Raw genomic sequence first — 22348 nt, 5'->3', positions numbered from 1 at the left:
GAAGAAAGGAATAGAGTTCATACCATTCTTCTCAAAGCTTATTTTTTCTCAAAGTGTATATGCCGAATAGTGAGAGCAACCCTCAAGCACACAAAACAGCTACATCTGTCCGCCAATAGCTGCAGGGCATTGGTTCTAGGACTGGCGGCAGACACCAAACTCCACCTCGTTCACGGCACACAGTCCACCGGCAGTATTCGCGAGTTCTGCATCTGTGGATTCAACGAACTGCGGGCGGATTGTAAACATTATACAAGATCCCGGGTTGGTTGAATCCCCGAATGAAGAACCCGCAGATACGGTGGGCCAACTAATTTAATACGAAAATTTTTATAAACATATATGTTGTGCAGATAGATAGATAGATAGATAGATGGATAGGATGGGGCCCCAGGGAGCTGGGGTTTGCCCAGAGCAGCCAGGGTGAGCAAGGTAAGAGCGAGGGGGGCTGTCTCAAAACCCCCATCCAGGGGGGGAGCGTCCGGGGCTGCCAGGTTGAGTGAGGTGGGGCTGAGGGTGAGCAACCCCTGCATCTGGCAGCTTGACAAGAACGCGGGGAACAGGAGCCCCCCGCCAGGGCAAAGGACCCCGCAGGAAGAAGTGAGACAGCACAGCAAGCGGCCAGTGCAGTCGCGCCGGGAATTAATGCCCTGTGGTCACCGTCTTGAAATTATTAACTTTATTTTTGAATTTGGTTTGGTAAGTGGTATCTGCTGGGACACACAAACAGTAGAGGATCCAGCATCACTAGAGGCTTGGCGCCTGGCTCCGCGCAGTCCAGCCTCCTCCAGTCTCCCCTGGGGTGGGGGCCGGGGTCTGGGGTCAAGGTCGGGACCTCCAGGACACACCACCCACCGCACCCCTCCCCCACCCGCCCTTCGCCCCACGGCTGCCAGCCTCCATCCCACCGGAGGGACCTGGGCGAGGGCGTGTGGCTGGGGCGTCAGTCACATGCCCTGCGGCTTCTCGGGGCAGGGCTGGTGACGGCCGTCCACCCCAGGGAACATTCGGTGTGGGAGCCTCAGTGGCCCACCTGCATCCGGGCCGCGCAGCGCATCCCAGCCTCCAGGCTGCGACCCCGCGGGTCTCTCTTCCCCCAGCGCTGAGGACAGGGGCCTCCCCACCCCCTGGATTTCACTTTACGCTGGGTCCTGCCATTGTAGGCAGCCAGCCCGCGTGAACGCAAGACCCTTATGAAGTTTAACCGAGAAGGAGCAGAGAAGTGGGACCGAAACTGGCGCAAGGTGTAAGGTCGGAGTTGGTCCTTTTTTAGGGTGAGGCAGGTCGTGTGTCTGTATGGCTATGGAAGTGATGGGCTGTAGGGGCGGGGTGGGGGGGGTGAGGGACACTGCAGCTGTGGACGGAGCCCCTTAGAAAGAGCAGCGTCTGCAGCTGGCGCCTGGGGGAGCTTGGCTGTCAAAACGGGAGGAAAAAGGAAGGAGACACAAACGCAGGCAGGCGTGTAAGGGTGGTGGACGAGGCTGCAGGTGGAGTCCGCTGGCTACCAGCGAGCCATGGATGAGGTCATCAGTTAGCGTGAAGGGGGCGGGGCGCAAGGAGGTGGGCTGGGGTCCAGAGGAAGGACGGTGTCCTCCTCCTCTCCCCACGGTTCGCAGGGGTTGGGATGTTGCTCTGTGGATGTGCGTTCTGTTTGGCCCTCTGTGGATGTATGTTCTGTCTTTGGCCCCGTGAGGATGTTATAGCCGAAGAGCCACACTGCCTTTCCAGAGTCCCGCCCCTGGCCCCCCAGGCGCCCAGCCGGGCTCAACTGGAACTCGGTAAATAGGAGTGAAGGCTCAGGTCTGACGTCCAGTGTGATCGCTGCTCGGGGACCTGCGTCTCCCAGAAAGACCACGCACGTGGCCAGGCAATCAGGGCACAGCTTGCGCTCTGGGAACAGATGTGTGTGTGTTACACAAGACCCCACCGGGGTAGACCCCACCTGCCTTCCACCTGATGCTCTTCCCTCTCGCCCCTCCCTCTGGAGCTGGGAGCAATCCCTGTGGACCGCTCCCTCCCTCGGGTGCAGAAGCCTTGTGTCTTCTCCTGGGGAGGCCGAGCCCTTGCAACAGGCGGGAGCTGCTTTCCCTCCAGTGGTTCCTGGGCAGCACGTCAAAGGCTGGGCCAGAGAGGAAGGGAACTGCCAAGACCAAGTTCAGGCCCTTTCCCAATCCGCACCTGCCCGCGTTGGGGGAGAGATGCAGTGGGGAAGGGCCGGGCATGGGCACAGCACACAGGGAGCCAGCAGGGCCTGGAGTGTGGAAGCAGGTGTGTGGATGCATCACCACCACAGGAAGAGAAAACCGTGCCTCTGCCGGGCTGAACGCGGAGGTTCTGCTCTGGAATAGGTTTTTCTAGATACAACATACAACATTTCCGGGGTCCCAGTGAGAGAGTCTGCACAATGACATGCAGGTGAGATTAACCAGTTTAGGAATGACACCCAACGTGGGGACACCTGGACACCAGGATCATCCTCCCCATTTTACCCGTAAAGAAACTGAGGCATAACATGTGAAATGACACAGATCCTGACATTGGAGAAAATTCTCCAAGTTCACAAAACACGTTCACAATTGTTACTTTATCTGATTTCAGTAACGACCACAGAAGGTGACCTGGACGGACCTGACTTGTCATTGTACAGAGCTCAGAAGGCCCACCTGTGCTCAGGGGGTGGGTTTAGACTCAGAGCGCATGTGGCCGGGTTTGTCCTTTAGTACCCCTGTCCCCTCCCGGCTCCTGCACGACCGGATGCAGCCCAGGAGTCACAGCCTAGTCACCGCTTCAGGCCCCTGGGGAAATTCGCTGTCAGGTTCCCAGGGGCTGGGAATCCCATGACCTCTCTCTCAGGAAAGAGGGTCTGCTATCCCCACCCAGCCAAAGAGTCTGGTGAAAAGAAGGACACTGGCTTCAGACAGGAAAGAAGCTCCACCTAGGTTCGTAATACCTGAATCTCAAAGGGAAATGGTCGAAATCCAAATCCCTTTTGTTCCATATAAATCTACGTGGACTCAGTAGGTACATGCAAACAGCCATACGGCCAGGGGAGACTGACCAACCCACCGGGGCTGCTTCCAAGATGGAGATGTCAACAGAGGCTTGGGGCAGGGAGGGGGGATGCCAATAGCAGCCCACGGAACCTCATCATGGCCTTCATGGGACCCAGACACTTTGCTTTCCTGGGACCTTTCCTCCATGAAAATAAGATTAAAAACTGTTACTTTCTAACTGTGTTAATATAAAAATAAATATGTTAATATTATATATTAAAACACTTTACTTGACTCGAAAGTTTATTTTTTCTTCTGAACTTGAAACCATTTTTGTGAGCCCCTGAAAGCCTCGTGGACCATAGGCACTGCTCCCCTCCCCCACTCCCCATCACCATTTGCCTGGTGGGGTAACAGGGCCTCGCCTCCACAAGTCATCTGCTCTCACCCCGTTCCCTGCTGCTCTCTGCTGTTGCGTTTCAGTCCTCAAGACCGGTAACTGATCACACTCATGCCGTATATAAACTCAAAGAAGAAAAACTTCTATTTCTTCTCTATGATGTCAGAGAATTCTCAAACCTCTAGCTATGATTTGACTCTCCCCGCTTTTGTCAAAGGTCCAAAGGCTGAGTTGTCACCAAATATGTTAGTGCCACAAAATATCTTTAAGTCAGCTGAGCTCACCCTTCCAGCTGTTACAATAAATGGACAAACTAGAGGAAAACCAAAACCCCAAGCGGTGAGGGATGATTGATTTCTATTTCTCTTCCCTCCTCCCCTGCCTTTGGCAGCAAACGATTTCACTACCTCCCCTGTGTTTTTGGCCCTTTTGCCAACATGGAGAAATTGAGCTAGGTTTTCATGCCTTGGAATCCACTATGTACTCAACCCCCAAGCCTTCTGAGCTTCAGCCATAATTAGTTGTAATGTGTTTATTGGACCAGGAGAATTTAAAACATGCAAGACATGAGTCAGGAAAGGATGATATCAAAATCCTTATTTATTCTGGGTTTTAGTTTAATCTCATTTGGTTTCCACACTCATCATTGTTTTTCTTGAATATTAACAATGCAGGGAGGGATGGTAAAATCCCCACAGAATTGATCAGTTCAAGCCTGTACCCAAATGATTCAGACTTAAATGTGGAGGAATTGATGTTCCTTTAAATTCACATCCTAGATATGGGCTGAGCCCTAGAAGGTCATGTTTTGTTTTCCTTTCATTTGGCTAATAACCCAGCAAATATTTGCTCTCATGACCAAAAATTGTCTTGAAATTTATGTAAGCACATTGAGTGCCAAAAAGCATGGGCATGCTCTGAAAAGCCATGATGTCAGGGGCAAGTGTGACATCAGGAAGCTGGCTTCACTCTCTGCTGCGCTTAAGCAGCCTGGAATGAACTCTGAACACAGTGGTTCTCAATCTATGCTTGTTTCAATGACCCCTTGTAAATTCTTCCATTTTCCATAGCTCATAAATTCTACGAACTCTTTATTCTGAAAACTAAGCCTGCATTGGCTTCAGAGAGCAGCAAAATAGGCAACTAATTCCACAGTGTAATTTGTGAACCTCCAAGAAAATATCCTTTCCCCAAAGAGATACCAACCCACACTCACCTAAGTCCCCACCCCTCAGACTTACCATCAGATCAAGATTTCATCATTTAGAATATCACTCAGTCTTAAAAAAGAATTAAATTCCGACACATGGTGCAACACAAATGAACCTCGAAGACATTCTACTCCGTGAAATAAGCCAGTCACAAAAAGACAAACGCTGTAGAATTCTACTTAAAGGAGGTCCCTAGAGGGGTCAAATCCATAGAGACAGAAAGTTTAAGGGTGGTTATCAGGAAATGGGGCAGGGGGACTGGGGAGTGAGTGTTTAATGGGGACAGAGCTTCAGTCTGGGGAGATGCAAGCATTCTGGAGGTGGATGGTGATGATTGCACAGCAATGTGAATATATTTAATTCTATTGAACTGTACACTTAAAAATGGTTAAGATGGTCAACTTTATGTTATGTATATTTTACTGCAGTGAAAAAAAAAAGAAAGAAAAAAGAAAGATTCCAGCATTGATGGAATCCAGAGCTCACATCAGGCATCAGTTTGTGCCTGAATCCAGTTAATAAAAGCAAGCACAGCAAGGTTGTCAAACACTGTCAGGGTGACATTAAATTTCTTTCTTCATACCCTAACAATAGCCAACAATCATTTACAATTAACTAATTAAATAGCTAACACATAACACTGAAAACTATTAAAACAAGAGTGAGCAACAGCCAATGAATAGAAGACTGTGCTGAGAAGTAAAGCCTCGGCTTCTTAGCCTGAATGTAAATGGCGGCAGGTCTTTCTGGAAGCTCAATTTCACTCAAATATTTGGGAAGAAACTCTAGGTTATTTCATTGGCAAAGTCACACTTCTAGATTAGAAAGTGTACTGACATGATTCAAGCCAGAATGTAAAAAGTTACACAGATTTCATATTTTGTAAATATTCATTGCATAAATTATACTGTGAAAAATTTCAAACATAAGCAAAAGTAGAGAGACTTTTAATATCATAAGTCCCTGTATCTCCTCACCAGATTCAACTATTATCAAGATGTTTTTATCATTTATTCCTTTCTCTCTCTCTTCCTCCTTTCCTGACTCCTTTTCTTCTTTTTTTTAATTGGTAGAAAATTTCAAAATAAATTTCAACCCTCATGTCATTTCACTTCTACATAGTTAGCATATATCTCATTTAAAAAAAGAAAAACAGGCACATCTTACGTAACTACTATGCCATTATCACAGCCTCAAAAATTAAAAATAATTTCTTGGTGTCATGGAACAACCCATATTCCGATTTCCCTGAGAGTCTCAGTGTGTATTTTACCACGTGGCCTGTGGGAATCGGGCTTCCCAGAAGATCGGTACACAGCGTGGCTGAGAATCCTTCCAGTCTCTTTTAATCTAGAGCTGCCCACCCCCTCTTTCTCTGTGGTTGGCTCTATGAAGATCAGCCAGGTCTGTGTGCTGTAGAAACCTCTGTCCCCGAATTCATCTCTTGGCTTCTTCTCTGCATCTTTGAACTCGCGATTCCAGGACTGTATTTTCCCTAAGTTGGAATTTCGCTCCAAAGAATCCAGCAGGTTCAACTCCGAATCTTTTATGTTTTTCATTTTTCACGAGAACGTTTTATGGATTGTTTACTCCTGGTTGCCTCACACCTGGCTGTCCCCCACTCAGTGATGCCCAGATGGCGACAGTCTGCTCTCTCCAGAGTAAAAATCTCTGCCCAACTTTCATGTATTGGTTTCCTCCTTGATAATCTGTGCCTGAATTGGATACTTCATGATAGACCACAAAACAATGACTTTCTAATTGTGTTATTGCTACTACATAACAAACTACCCCAAACTTTATGGCTTAACAACCATAACCATTTTATTTGCTCACACTTCAGGAGTTGACAGTTTGGACGAGCTCAGTCTGGCAGTTTTTCCTGATCATCCATGTGGCATTAGGTGCGATCATTCATCCTACTGGGTTCAGCTGGGCTGTGCTGGGGAGTTCAACACAGTGGGAGGTCCCAGCTCTTATCCACGCGGTCTCTCCTTCCACATGCTTAGCTCAGGCTTCCTTATAGCACCCTGGTCTCTGGGGAGTCTTACGAGACAACTGGTTTTAAAGAGGGAGGGTCCCAAGTGACAGACAGAAGCTGCAGGTCTCTGAAGGGCCAGCCTTAGAAGACACATAGCATGACTGCCACCTCATCCATGGGTCAGAACCAGTCACAAGGCCAGCCTAGATCAAAAGGATTGGAAAGAGATTCTCCCACAAGGCCACACTGCAAAAGAGGCTGGGAGATGTCATTGGGGCCACCCTTGGAAGCACAATCAATTACAGTTTTGTGTGGGTGGATTAAGTGGTGACAGCCTCATCTTTCCCCCATAAAGTTCCCATCACACTTTGATCTAATGGTTTCCTCCATGGATGACCTGGGCTTGAGTCACATCATTCATTTTACGTTGTCAAATGGCGACCTTCTAATTCAACCAAATTTTCCACTCTTCTTGTAAAGAATTTTCCTTCATCAATGAAAGCTACTACTTTTGTACATAAAAAGTGGATACATGCCTGATTCTTTTTCTTTAGTTGTCAGTGCTCAGACAGAGGACTTGACATCCTGCTTACCTGTAATGGTTACCAACAAATTGTTTTGTTTTGTCTGCACCTGTGTGCTTTCTTTTGTTTTGTTTTTGTTTTCACCCACCCCCCGCATTTAGTATCACTGACAGTTTATGTATTTTCATATTTCCTGTATTTAAATTAATTAGCCATCATTTTTGATGCTCCAATTGCTCTATCTTAGGTCAGTGGTGCCCCTCACATTGTCCAGTGTGTGGTTTTGACATGAGTCCACTAGTCTTGAAAGCTTCCTTCCTTTCTGACACACCAAAATGTCCTGGCTCATTGGTGTATTTTCTATCCCAGAACTGGTTCTTTTCAATGGGAAATCGCACTTAGAGACCACTATTTAGAGATGCCTCTGCTTCTAGGCAGGGTTAGTCTTTTTTTTTTTCTTTTTTCTAATTGAATATATTTGACCTATAACATTGTATAAATTTAAGGTGCACACCATGTTACTTTGATATTTACATTTGTATATTGTAACATGATTGCCATTGTATCAGTATTTATCACATAACATAATCATAGTACAATACTGTTGTCTCTAGTTATTCTACTGTACATTAGATCACTATGGCTTATTAACTACTCATGCAGGTTTGGACCTTTAAACATCATCAATTTTATCTCCCCACCGCCCTGCTCGTAATTTTTTAAAACATCAGTTAACACTGAAATTTTCAATTCACATTGTAAGGATTTTGCTTGTCTTCTTTGATTTTATACTTGTATTTCTTTTCCCTTACTCTGAAAATTTTGGCTCCAAATTACTCATTTGCTTTATGCTGCAAAATATGTAAAATAACCGCAAAGTAATATTACCAATATCATTACTAAAAATAAAATTGCTCAGTGACGTTTAATACTGTGTTACAGCCCGATTTCCCCCCTACAAAATACACCTCTATGGATGTATGGGTTAAATAATGTTACTAAAGTTACTTGAAATTATTCTTTTCTCTGTGTGATTATGTCACCAAATTGATATAGAGTAGGCTCACCCATTTCCTGTGTCTTAAAATTTTAATTGTATATTTTTTTGAATCTGCCAAATATTGACCTAATTCAGAGACGTATCATTTTCATTTGTCCCCTCTGTCTGCTCCTTGAGGTAATGATTTGTATTGGGCTGGCCAAAAAGTTCATTTGGGTTTTTCCAAACCATCTTACGGAAAGACCAGAATGAACTTTTTGGCCAATCCAATACTTATATTTGGTGTATCTCTCCAGTGTTGCTTTTTGAAGATATAAACAAATAAGTAAATATATTTATATGTCTCTCATGCCAAAGGTTTGTGTTTTACATTTTGCTCTTTTCTCTCCATGATGTATAAAGATCTTTCTCATTTCCTTTTTTTGGGGGGCGGGGAGGCATGTAGATTTACTTTGTATGGACACTATCCCCACAGCCCCTTGTTAATGGAGACACCTGGGGTGGTTTTTTGGTTTGTTTTTTGGTTTGGGGTTTTGTTTGTTTGTTTGTTTTGGCCAAGCTGCGAGGCATGTGGGATCTTAGTTCTCAGGCCAGGTATCGAACCCACACGCCTTGCAGTGGAAGGGACGAGTCTTATCCACTGGACAGCCAGGGAAGTCCACCTGGGTTGTGTTCAACCTTTTGCTGATACTAATCTGTTGCAATGAACAATTTTGTGCATCTGCCTTATTGTGGCTTTGGTAGTGTATCTATGGGATAGATTCCTAGAAGTGAGATTTCTGGATTAAGGGGTAAAATCTTATAATTTTTCTAGACATTTCCTAATTTCCCTCTCTAGAGGTTGTACCATTTTACACCTTTACCATCGATATATGATAGAGCCTGGTTCCTCACAGCCTCACCCACAAATTATACTGACACATAGGAGTTTTTTGCCAGTTGTGTCTAAATGTACTCTGAATTTGCCTTTCTTTCACCATGAAGGAGGTTGATCACCTTTTCATGTGTTTAAGGATCCTTTCATCTTTTCTGTCCACTACCTGCTGAACAACTTTGCCCTCTTTGCCATCAGACTGTTCATCTTTTTCATCTCAAATTTTAGGAGTTCTTTGTTATTAACGGTATTAGCTGCTTAGGATACAAGTTGGCCTTGTTTGATTTGGAATTTGTGCGTGGCGGTTTCTGCCTACGTGGGTTTTTGAGATGTTGTGTTGTGCTGTGAAGACATCCCTTGGTTACCAGGCCTCCTCCGGCCAAGCCTGCACACCAATGAGGTTCTGGGGAAAAGCCGGAGAAGCTGCTACTCAGACTCGGTTAACCTACTGCAGCTGACAATCAGGCCCAGCTCTAAACCTCATGGATTCCCCACTACATAAGCCAATCCAGTCAGAAGTGTCTTGGAGGAAAGAGAGCTACATCTGGTCCCTTTGAAACAGTGGGTGATCATGAGTCAAATCCATTTCACCTGCCTTCACTAGTCAAGGTCATTTTCACTGTCCCTGCAAGGGACTTGAGTGTCCTCGAAGCAGCAGGGAGCCTAAACAATAAGATGTTTGCCTAAGAACCCTCCTACAGTGTTGGTGGGAATGTAAGTTGGTGCAGCCACTATGCAAAACAGTATGGAGGTTCCTCAAAAAACTAAAAATAGAGTTTTCATATAATCCAGCAATCTCACTCCTGGGCATATATCCAGAGAAAACTCTAATTCAAACAATACATACACCCCAATGTTCATAGCAGCACTATTCACAATAGCCAAGACATGGAAACAACTTAAGTGTCCATTGACAGATAAGTGGATAAAGAAGATGTGGTACATTATACACAATGGAATATTACTCAGCCACAAAAAAGAGCGAAATGATGCCATTTGCAGCAACATGGATGGACCTAGAGATTATCACACGAAGTGAAGTAAACCAGACAAAAATAAATACCATATGATACCACTTATATGTGGAATCTAAAATATGACACAAATGAACTTATGTACAAAACAGAAACAGATTCACAGACACAGAGAACAGACCTGTGGTTGCCAAGGGGGAGGGGGGAGGGAAGGATTGGGGGTTTGGGGTTAGCAGATGCAAACTATCATATATAGGAGGGAGAAACAACAAGGTCCTACTGTAGATCACAGGGAACTAACTATATTCAATTCCTGTGATAAACCATAATGGAAAAGAATATGAAAAAGAATATATATATATATATGTAACTGATTCACTTTGCTGTACATCAGAAATTAACACAACATTGTAAATCAACTATACTTCAATTTAAAAAAATTTTTTTAAATAAATATGCCTCCCCCGCAAAAAAAGATGTTTCCCTGAGTTGTTTTCCAGGAACTTGGAGTCAGCTGTGTCTAGTTCGAGCTGAGCCAGTTGAGGCTGGTTAGGACCACCGGCCCTCAACTGGGCACTCAGTGACCTTTTGACATCAGAAGTCAGAAAACCCCACCCTCAGATCATGTTAAGTGCTTCCACTTTTTAATGTACAGAGACCTGTGGCTTAGTTCCATCTGCTCAGAACGACGGTGACCACACTTTTTTCCAATCACCTTTCCGCACGATGCCCCCGCCTCAGACCACCCTGCTGCTTTATTCTTTATCTCATAAATACCCTGAGCCCCTCGCCTTCCGGGAGGCCAATCTGAGACTTGTTCTCCCATCTCCTCTCTTGGCTGCCAGGCGAATAAACCCTCTCTTTGCTGCAAACCTCTGGGCCTCATTCTTTTGTCTTGCTGAGCATTTGGCAAAACGAACCTGGTTTGGTAACACCTCTGCCTTAGATGCAATGGAAACTTCTATTCTCAGGGAGCCCTCCAGCCGGGGGGCTGCTTCAGAGACCTTCAGAAGCAGGCTGGGGCCTGCTGAGATGCCCCGACTCCTACTAGGAGCTACTCCTCTCAAATGGGAGAGTCGGCTGTGGTTTCCAAGAGGAGAAATATGTTCATGTGCCCTGGCCTTTTCCCTGCCGGGGTCTGAGTGAGAACCATGTTCTTTTTGTAACAGGGAAAAGCCAAATCTTGACTACATGTTGGATCTGTTTCTTTTACTTTCAACTTCGCTTTCCGCTGCCTTTGTTCACTGAAAGGAGACTGTCTATACACAATGGCCTGCCTCGGGGAACCCTGTCCCTCTGCCTGAAGGTTAAACCAAAGTGCCTTTGTTCAGGAAGGCATCCAGACCCTGTCCACCTGCGAATGGCTGCAAGAAAGAAGAAATGAACACATCCCCTCCCCGAGGCTGGCCGTTCCAGGGGATATTTGCAAAACTTATGGCCTTTTTACTTTACTTCCTCACCTCCTCCCCATCTCCGTGCTATAAAAGAAACAGATCCAATGTTACATTCTGACATCATGCAGGCTCACTGGAGTATTTATGTTTATGCTATCAGGGCTCAGAAAAGTGGCTCACGGGGACTTTGTTATTTTATATTCCCAGGCGCACAGTCATTTCCGTACGATAAATTCTTGGTGACCAGTGACTAGTGGGAAAAGAGCGCTAAGACAATGGACAGAAGGTGGGTTGTCCTTTCTGTTTCACAGAAAAATAGGATGTCGTAGTCATGTGACCTGGAACCCAGGGAGACTGAGAGGAACATCCAGGCATCACTCTAAGGTCAGAGAAGGAAACAGTGTGGTATATACGACTGTCACAATCTTGTCCGTTCCCAGCCCGATGCACGATCCCACAACTTAAAAATAATAATGAAATCACAAGACACAGTTTCATACTATGTTTTAAAATTCACGAAGCACTTTCACATTTTGCTCACACCAACCAGATAAGTGTGAGGGAAGGCATGTGTAAAGGACACACAGGAAAGACCAAAACACCGAGGCTAAGAGAGTATAACTTGCTTCAGAGCACAGAGCCACCTGGAATCCAGACCCAGGCAGCCCACGGACAACCTCGCCTGCGGACACACGGGCCCGCGCTTAGAAGGGCCCATGCTTGGTTCAGTGCTCTGCTGTTTCCCTTTTGAGATACTTCATTTTTGAAAACAAGACGCTACATTTCATTTTGCACCAACGCCAACCGCAGAACCAGACCATCCACACTACACGTTTTCTCTCCTAAGAATCAAAGTAGCAAATCAAGACGTTTGGAAGCAAAATTTCTTGGACATCTTTTGTTTCAAATGGAATGGATAATTTAGGTTCTATGTAAAGACAATGGGGGCTTCCCTGGTGGCACAGTGGTTTAGAATCCGCCTGCCAATGCAGGGGACACGGGTTCGAGCCCTGGACCGGAAAGATCCCACATGCCGGGGAGCAACTAAACCCGTGCGCCACAACTACTGAGCCCGTGCGCCACAACTACTGAGCCTGTGCACCACATCTACTGAAGCCCACGTACCTAGAGCTCGTGCTCCACAACAAAGAGAAGCCACTGCAATGAGAAGCCCGTGCACCGCAACGAAGAGTAGTCCCCGCTCGCCGCAACTAGAGAAAGCCTGCACGCAGCAACGAAGACCCAACGCAGCCAAAAATAAAGAAATAAAAATAAAGACAATGGCCAGATTTACTGAAAACCATGACACCTGCCCCAGGGAGCTCTGGCTGCTTCACCAGATTTAGCCCCCAGCACTGGGCCATGTGCAGATGGGTACCTGGTGACCCCCTTTGATAACATTCTTTAGTGCCTGAAACATGTAGGAAATAGCTGCTTTGTCGTTTGAATCAGGCCAAATACCTTTTAAAAACAAACAAACCTAATTCAGGGTTTGTTTAAAAAAACAAAAAAAAAAAGAAAAGAAAAAAGGAAGATGTTTATTTTCCTGGAATCTTATTAAACTGAATATTAATTAATATGTAGACCATGATATGGACCTCTAAAATCTTTTTTTTTTCTGTAGAGAGATATATATGAAAGCCATGTTTGTGTTAATAAGATTTAATCAGCCACCCCCCAGTGAGCTGGACGCATCCTTGCCACTTTCAAAGCTGCCTGATATGACAGGGAGACCTATAGAAGTCTGACTGTGGTGTCATCCTAGGATCATAAAAGGCTTCCTCTTAATGCATCTTTAATTTTTCTCCAAAAATGTATATAGGTTGCTATCTAACATTTGAAAATTCACAGAGTAACTAATTTAAAGATAGCAAGGGAAAAAAAGAGAAAATGAGCAGTGACAGCTAAAGATTTTGAAAAGCCCAGTCGATGCATATTTGCTCATTCCAAAAGCATTTTATATGTTCTGGGCCCCTAACTAAGCACTGGGATTCAGAAAGAAATAATATCAATGTAAAATATTTCCTACTAAATATAATTGCGTGGGTCCTAATGACTTACAGAATATATAAAGGGTCCTTTTTTTTTTTTCATTGCTATCCTGGGCAATATGCTAAAACGGTGTATAAATTTTAAAAGAGAGAGAAAGTCTTCCGAACAGCGATTAGTTGAAACAGTGTGATGACCAATTCAACCAATTTCTTAAGTCGATTAGAGAAGATCTTTAAGATATCCAATTTGAGTTATTATTCACTTGGGAATTAACAGAGAGTGGATCTTGATATAAATTCCTCTAAGTTTTATTATATTGACATTTCGGTGGATAGATAATATATAGAACCCCTGGGTATGTTACTATCAAGGATGCTATTGATCCTATCAGCAGCATTAGCTCACAGCTTTCCCTCATAACTATTTATGCAACTCTCCATGATTTGTAATTCAACAGTTATCTTCCCTGTGGCTGCTGTGATTTTCTTTCCATGGAGTACCCAGGCTGTATCCCGGAACAAGGCTTGACTTTTACATCCAAAGATTTGGGGTTTCATTTTAGGAAAATAGAGAAGTGATCAAAGAAGTTTTAGAATTAGACGTCATTGTTAAGGTTGAGAAGGAAACATTAGTCTTTTATTTTATGAGTTTCATGAGATGGATCAGAGATAAGCAGTGGCAAAGTGAGAGAATGCAGATAAAATCAGAGACGTTTCCATGAGGGCAGCGTGAGAGGAAATTAGCAGGAACCTGATGCTTGAACAAAGTTGCCTCTACTTTTCCTTGATTTCTAGGCTGCTGGCTCCTCTGGGAGCTGCTGCTGAGTGCTTTGCAGGCAAGGACACGAGGCTGGGGGCTGGGAGCAAGGTTGGGGGAGAGGGTGGCTTTCCTTGCTTAGTTGAAGGATGGCAACATCAAGGTGGTGACACAAAACATGCTCATTTACTTTTCTCCATCTACGGAGAGGAAAAAAATGAACAGAAATGGACGTGGACGGATATTGAAGCACCCAGAGTTGGGGTGCAGCAGAATTAGAGAGGTGTGTTTACCGCTCAAAGTGCATGCCTAAGAAGCTTCAGGGAGCTCTAGGAGATCGGACATGAACGCACTGATTAGGTCTGCACGACAGGATAACTGAAACGCCAGGACTGTAACTCATAATTTTGCAGGAACTTAGTCTCCACGACAACAGGTTCACAGAAGCCTGTCAGTGTATTCAATGCAAAGGTAACTTGCAAGTCTGCACCACCAAGCAGTCGGCCACACTCACACAATGGCCTTGTTCTCCCGCAGCTTGAAATGGTCCAACAGCGTGATACCTCCCGGCTACCTTGGACCAGCATGTGTTCACATATCAGAATCCACCAGGACCAGGGCTCTCAGATGCCTGCCCTTTGTCTAGCGTGACTCAGTGGAGAGACTTCCTGGCAAAGTCGCATCAGAGAAGTTCTTTCCCTTCCCTCCACAGTCCTACTAGAACAGAGAGGCAAGCCTGCCTTAATATTCGCTTTCTTAATCTGGGGAATGCACGGAGCCTCATGCCTTGTAATACAACAGTCTGTCTCATTCATAACGTCTTGTCCTGGGAAATGCCTCATTCATTCCCGCCGAAGCCCCGCAGCTGGGTGAGCAAGGGCATTAAAAACCTTGGGAGATGGGGGACAATAGCGCAGTCTTGGCAGCCGCCTCCGGGCTGCTTTAGCAACGTGTGCCAACGCCAGGGAGAGGTTAAACGCTGCGGTTGTTTACTGGTCTCTCTGGAGCAAAAGCATCTCTTCGCCTAGAACAGAGATGCCAAATCCTTGCGACCCGCGCTAGGAAATGATGAGCTTCGCCCAGGATGGGCACAAAGCCCTGTACTGCAAGACAGCAAGGCATTCTGCCTGAAAGCACTTGCTGTTTAGAGAGAAGACAGGGATTGTGGGATTCGGTTGTTGGTCAAGGGTGAGCCGGCTGCCTCTCCCACTGGGCGTTACCCGGGGTGCCCACCGCGCGCTCCCAGGCAGGCTGGCCTCCCCCTCTGCCACCCAAGGCACACGCCTCCGTTTTAGAATCGCATCCCAGGCAACTTCCGTCTTTTCCAACGTTGCCCACATGAGTAATTGCAAAATAATAAACATGACAAAATTCAGATTAATAGGGCATCCGGCATCACTCCTCGGGAGGAGAGAGCCCTCTGGAATCCGGAGCCTAATAGGTCCATGTGCATTTCTCCTGCAGCAGCATAATGTGACTGATTTACAAGAGTTTAACTCAAGTGTTAATCTGACAGTGACGGAGAGCTCCTAGCCGGAGCATCACTTACACAATCATATTAGTTCCCTCCTCTCTTAAAGCGGTGTGGTCGATAATTGGGATGCTTTTATGTTTTGCGGTTCTGACAAGCCTCTCTCACAGTCGCCTATGGGCGGTCTGGCTCTCCGCTCAGCCCACCAGCGGCCGATCATTTCAACTGAGAAAGGATGGTTCTCCTCCCATTGTGGAACAAGAGCAGTTCAAGGAAAGTGAGCCTGTGCGTGGCTACCTGCTGGTGTGGAGTAAAATAAGATGGACGTGATACCGGGTTGGGAGGACAATTAAATCTATTTTGCACCAATGTGTGGCTGGACAGATGACTTTCCACATGGTAGAGCTTTATGATCTTTAAGGTAGACTGAACTAATAGATTGGTGTGGAACGCGTTGAAGTTACCAAGGATGAGAAAGCAGACAGGAGTACATTTGAACTGCAGGTTTCTCATATGGTCTGCGTCCTGCTGAGTTTTTATAGCTCCTGGCTTTCAAAAAGCCTGTTTCAAAGAGGTTTGCGCTAGACTGGGCATGCAGTTTTGCTCTGCAGATATTGTCGCTACCGATTTAGTGGAATGCAATTAGGAAGCCTAAATTAAGTGGTAATGGAGAACCAGCTCTTGAAACTGGGGTTTCCACGGCAACCACTGCTTACAATACAGCCTTCAGTTAGTTTTCCCAGTTTATCTGCAAAATGCACAATTGAGCTTTAAGACAGCTCAGCGCTGGAAAACGCACTGTAAACAACTGTTTGCGATGAGGGTTTTACACTGTCTTTAAATACAACAAACGATCCCATAAAATTGGCTTGTCCATACTAATAAAGCAAAATCTGAGTTGCCGATTGGTGAGTAATTTTTTTTTAAGGTATTGTTCTTTTTTCCCATTTGAGGGTTTGTTTTTAAGGGAAGATGTCACGCGTCACCAGGTCTCTTAACGGTGGTCATTCTCGCTCCCCTGACAATCTGCGGATCCCACCAAGCTCTCGCTAAAATGCATTTTTCATTCCAGCAAACAGAGTTGTCTTAAATAAAAGCACAATGTGCTCCTTCTCAAGATTCTCTTCATACTTTGGTCACACTTCGCAGGTCTTTCGTATATTTCCTCTTTGTAACATATTGTAGCCTCCCAAGACTTCCATGTTTACCAAGTTGTGTTTGGATTATTATTCTTTTGAGCCTTTTAAAGCTCACATTCCATCTCTCTGTACATTTAAGGGTTAACCAACTTGGAACTTCTTGTGCCAACATATGTAGACAGGACAGAGTTCAAAGACAGTATCAAAGTGGGTGTATTTTTAAACACATGGGTGTTTAAAATAACCATGGAGACTTTGTACTTTTGTAAAATTCCTTTTCTTTCATGGTAGAGAATCCATATTCTATTATCACAGGGCTGTCACATTTGTTCAGGTGCATTAGGAATACACCTACACACATGTAGACAGCTATATGAACGCGTGAAGGTTTTTAGTAGAAAAAAGTCAAATTGGGTAATGCGAAGATGAGGAGGTTATGGAATCAAATTTAGCATCTCCTAGCTGGAACCCTCTGTTTAATTGCCAGTCATAATGGGATGAGCAATGGAACATGCCTGGACAGATCCAGGCAGCTAGTGGAAACTCATGACTCCTGTGTAGCACAGAAGGTCTTGTTTCCCAGTAGTTTATGCTCTCTTCAGGTTGTCGTGTTTATGTGTGCTATTTTCCCTGTGAGAACATGCAGAGAGGGGCCGGAATCATGTGTGTGTCATTAGAATGCCTCCCATTTATGTGGCTTTTGGTGTCAGTGGTCACATCTGACTCTCTGTCTGATGTGCTCACAGCAGCTCTGCTTCGCCAGGCGGGGAGCATGATCTTCCCAGCCAGCCTGGACCTTCCCTGGTGCAGCCTGGCTCTTTGAATTCCGATTTATTGCAAAGTCTTCAGTGTTGACCTAAAGCAGATTTAGATGGTGCCGGTGCTTTATAGAAATCTCCATTTTTCTCACTAGTCAGTGCTACTGTCAAAGTGGCTTCTATGATTTCCACATTTTTAGAATGTAAATGTTGAAGAAAACCAAAGAATCACCCAAAAAATTTTGGCTGAGATTTTAACAAGGCTTGTGATATTTTGCAAAGGGTCTTTGTTGCATGTCTTGACATTGTTGTAAACTCAACCAAAGCTTTACTGTAGCTCTTTGTTATGAAAATATGTCTGTCAACTTAAATCTTTAAGAATCAAAACTTGGAGAAATTGTATGCATCCTTTTGTTCAGTAACTAATAAACTTGAGAGAGATTATCCAATCACATCCCAGCTACCAATGAGACACTGTTTGCCTTTCAATCATGCCTTAAACTAAAAATGTTAATTCAATGAGTTCCAAATTTAAATCTTCCATGGGAAAAACCTTGGAGTAGTAATGTAGTCAGAACTCTTGGTCGGCATCTTTCGCCATTGCTAGTATTTTCTCCAAAATGCAGAAGGATACGTGGAATTATCATACTCTGGCAATAATGTGCATGCTCATATGTATGCACTCAATTCGGTCTGACAAATCTCTGGGGCAAAGGAGAGGTTCCAGTGTAAGGAAATAGCTTAGCATATTCCAAAACTACATTTTTTAAAAGCTGCGTTTTTAGACTAAATATATCTTCACTGATTTGCCCTTTCCAGGGAGCAGATTTTAATTCAGGATGCTGCTAGTACAGAGGCTACATCACAGAAAAGGCCACATGGGATCAGAAGATGGCCCCAGAGTATTTTGCTACAGAGCTCTCCTCTTAACTGTACAAAGAACCCCACACATCCTGGGATCAGAGTGCCAGGGACCACCAGGGACCACGAGAGACCTACCTACATGTGCCTGCCTGTGAGCACACATCCCTTCTTCCCTGGGCAGAATGGTAACCACTACCACTCAGCTCCCACCCAGCTTCCAGCCTCAGCACACCATGCCCTGAAAAGAAATGCATCACCACCACATTCTTATAAAGTTGCAATTATCCCCTTAATTCTTTTAATATCCTTCTTCTTCTACTTAAACTTTAATTTCAGGTATCTCCTATATAACACAGAAGTCACGTTCCGGATAGAATGAAAAGAAAATTAACTTGAGGTATAGGATGGAAGGTTTTTGCTTTATATTGCATCTTAATAGGTCAAAGTCAACCCAAATAATGGGAATATTATTAATCCATCTCCACTTTCCCACTTTAAGTCACAACTTACATTTTGGTTCCAATTGGTGTTATTTTAATAACAGTAATGAATATTCCATGTTTCATTATGAGGGCAACATGTATGAAAGTGTGCTAGGGAAGTTCTATTGGATCTTTGCGGTTCATTTCAGTTTTGAGGATTAACTGCGTGTTTCATCTTTTAATGAATATATAAGTGTTGAATTCCTTTCCCAAGGAAACTCTGGCTAAGTTATTGTGTCAAATTATTGTCTTTCATTCTGTCTCCAGTGCGGGGGAGGAGGGAGCTGAGGGTGAATATGTGAACTTTTTCTTAAGCTATGTTCGTTTTAAACATGTAAGAAGCCCAAAGGTTAAAGTGGACAAAAATGCTGTCTGCCATGAGCTTGAGAAATTGAAATAAGTATGGTCAGTAAAAGAAGATGATCGCTGTTTTGATTACATGGAAATGCCTCTGTAGTCCTTTTCTTTCAGGTGAACTAAACATCTGTGCAATAAGCATAATAAATATGTTTCTAAGCATGGTGTATTGTCATTGTAATTAGCTCTGCCTCTTTAGGAGGTGGCACATATCAGATTACGTCTAATTACTCCCAAGCAGTTTGCTGGTTTCCTATCTTTGTGAAAAGTCTCACAATACATCTTTACAACCATAAAGACACTCATTTGCTTATACAGAGGGCTTTATGGGCAACTTGCCTTCTTTGTATCTGAGGGAGAAAATGAAAGGTGAGCATCATTACAGACCTCCCTTTACACCCAGCAGTCTATGCATACTGAGGAATCAATGCCCACTAGACTGGCTGATATTCAGTAATAAATTCTTGTGTTTATGGACTTTTTCTTGATGAAGTACCTAGTAATGCCATAGAAATTGATTATTTGTGATGTTCTTATCACTGCTTAAAATATCTAGTTACTTTTAGTCCACAGACTTGGATTTGATTCTCTGAATGCAGGGTAACTAATAAGGAAAGCCCCTTAACTAGACAGACTGTCCCAGGGCACGAGATGATGTTGATAACAAACCTGACCTGAACAAATTGTGTCAGATATGATTTCAATGAAATTTAAGATCTCAGAAATTGACACAACTGAGTTTTCTGTGCTTCAGAAGTTTCTTTTAATAAAGTCTTTACACCCTATAGAAAGTGTTCATAGCATATAGCTTTACTTAAAGCACATGGACATTTCTAAATATATTTTACATAGATATAACATATCCTGTCATGTTTATTTTGACTAGCACACTGTGACATGTGACTTGGAATCCTATGGATGATCTTAAATGCTTAATATAGAGGTTAACATAATTAAAAATTAAATTAAAAAGAAAAACAGAATGGCAGGTGCAAAGGACTAATCTTCCAGAAAAAACATGATCTTAGAACAATAATCTAATAGTAGCTACACTTAATTATCTAATTGAACCGTTCTAGATATTACTTGGTGTCCTGATTACATAGAAATATATCAATTCACAACTAAATATTGTTTCAATACCTTTAGACAAGCTTTGTTGTTAGAGCAGCATATGCCAAAAAAATTGGCTGCCCCATAGTCTAAGTTGATGGCTTTGACTTATAACGTTCTAACAATTTGGGGTTGAGTCGAACCAATTGTGTTTCTGTCCCAACTGGCAGTAGCTCTATGGATCTCTGAACCTGAGCATGTCCACCTTTGATAAGTTCAGGGGAATTTTTCGTTTTGCTAGACCACTGCACCAAGAAGACAAAACTATGCTCAATCGAGAATGAATCATTTTAAGAGCCAAATATAATTTTGGGACAGCCCCATGGGAATGAATGTCATTTGTTAAAAACATGTTTAGCCTTTGGAAGCAAATAGGGAAAATTCAAGTGCCCTTTCCAGCACATTCTAACTCCATCATCCAGGAAAAGTTTCTCACCTTTCCAAGTCCTCTGTTCTCTCCTCTTAAGTGAAGATAATAAAATTCACCCTAGAGTTGAAAGTAAAGATTAAATGAGGTTGAACATGGACAGTGCTTAGAAGATTATAAACTCTACACGTGGTTTAATTTTTTTTTTCTTTTCTCCTGATTTACAGTGATTGTAATCTCTGATTTTGAAATTGAGAAATCAGGAAACTGGGACTTCATTAAAATGTTTTATTTTTATTTGTCGTGAATTGTAAGTCTTTTGTATTTTTCAACTATTGGGTTGAATTATTCTTTCAGGACTAATTCTTTCAGGATTATTTTTTTGCCGTATTTATTTTCATTCACCTCCTTTTCTGTGCTTTCATTTCCACAGTGATAGGTCCTAAATCTTAGTATCTGGTAATAATCTATAGAACAGGATAACTTTTATGACACAGAGTACCGTGTGAAGATTTGTTTTTATTCATTACATACCATCATGTTATTTAGGAGAGCAAATTTTTGGGGTTTGCATCATATCTTTTATTTTATGATGATTTTTTAAATAATTTTTTTTGGAATATCGTTGCTTTACAATGTTGTGTTAATTTCTGCTGTACAGCAAAGTGAATCAGCTCTATGTATACATATATCCCCTCTTTCTTTGGATTTCCTTCCCATTTAGGTCACCACAGAGCACGGAGTAGAGTTCCCTGTGCTATACAGCAGGTTCTCATTAGTTATCTATTTTATACATAGTATCAGGAGTGTATATGTGTCAATCCTTTGTTTCCCCAGAATCTTTCTTTACAGTATAAGCCCCAACGTCTGATAAATTGCTTATAAAAAGTGTAAAGGGCCAATTTTTTGTTTGGTTGTCAGAAATCTTTTAGGAGGGCAGGAACCTTTGTCTCCCAAGCATCTAGAACAGGGCTTGACACATAATAGGCACCCAATAAACACATGTTGAATGAAAGCTGGACAAGTATAAAAAGACTTCTATGATAACGCTTAAAAAATTAAATGAATAAAATCACCTGTTACTTCATCACAAAATTCGTACGTTCAGCATCTGAACACTAGTAAAACTCAGATCTCAAATTATGAAATTTCTCAAAAAAATTTAAAAGAATTCAGTGTCACTTCTTTTGGTGTAAAGAGTCCTATGTAATCCTGATTACACACTGGGTGGAGCCAGGCGGGGGCACAAAATTGATGGAAATTATGACTCACCTTCTCCTTAGCCCCACACACTTACAGAATAATAATATCAAGAGTTGTATGGACTCAGTGCCGTAGTCCACGTTACAGCCCTGATTTCACCATCCCATTGCACAGATGAGAAAACCGAGGGACAGAAAGGTTCAGTAAATTGTCCAAGGAAGGAGTGGGGCCAGACATTGAAACCCGGCTCCCCAACCCACACCGTACACATCAGTGCCTCACGGCCAAATCATAATAATAGTAATAAATCTTGTGCTTATTGTCCTCTTCATTGTGTGAGACTGCAGGTGTGCAGACCACACCTGTATGTGTTCTGTGGGTTTGTTAGCTCAACCTCAAGAGCAGGAGTTGAGAATACTAAGCTGTTCACATGACCTGTCTGCCCCTCCTCAAGCCCCTTGCTTCCACCTTCCTTATCTTGATTATTCTAAGACC

This window comes from Mesoplodon densirostris, chromosome 14 (assembly GCF_025265405.1).
Source record: "Mesoplodon densirostris isolate mMesDen1 chromosome 14, mMesDen1 primary haplotype, whole genome shotgun sequence".
Classification (NCBI taxonomy): domain Eukaryota; kingdom Metazoa; phylum Chordata; class Mammalia; order Artiodactyla; family Ziphiidae; genus Mesoplodon; species Mesoplodon densirostris.
Note: the sequence above shows the minus strand (reverse complement) of the source record.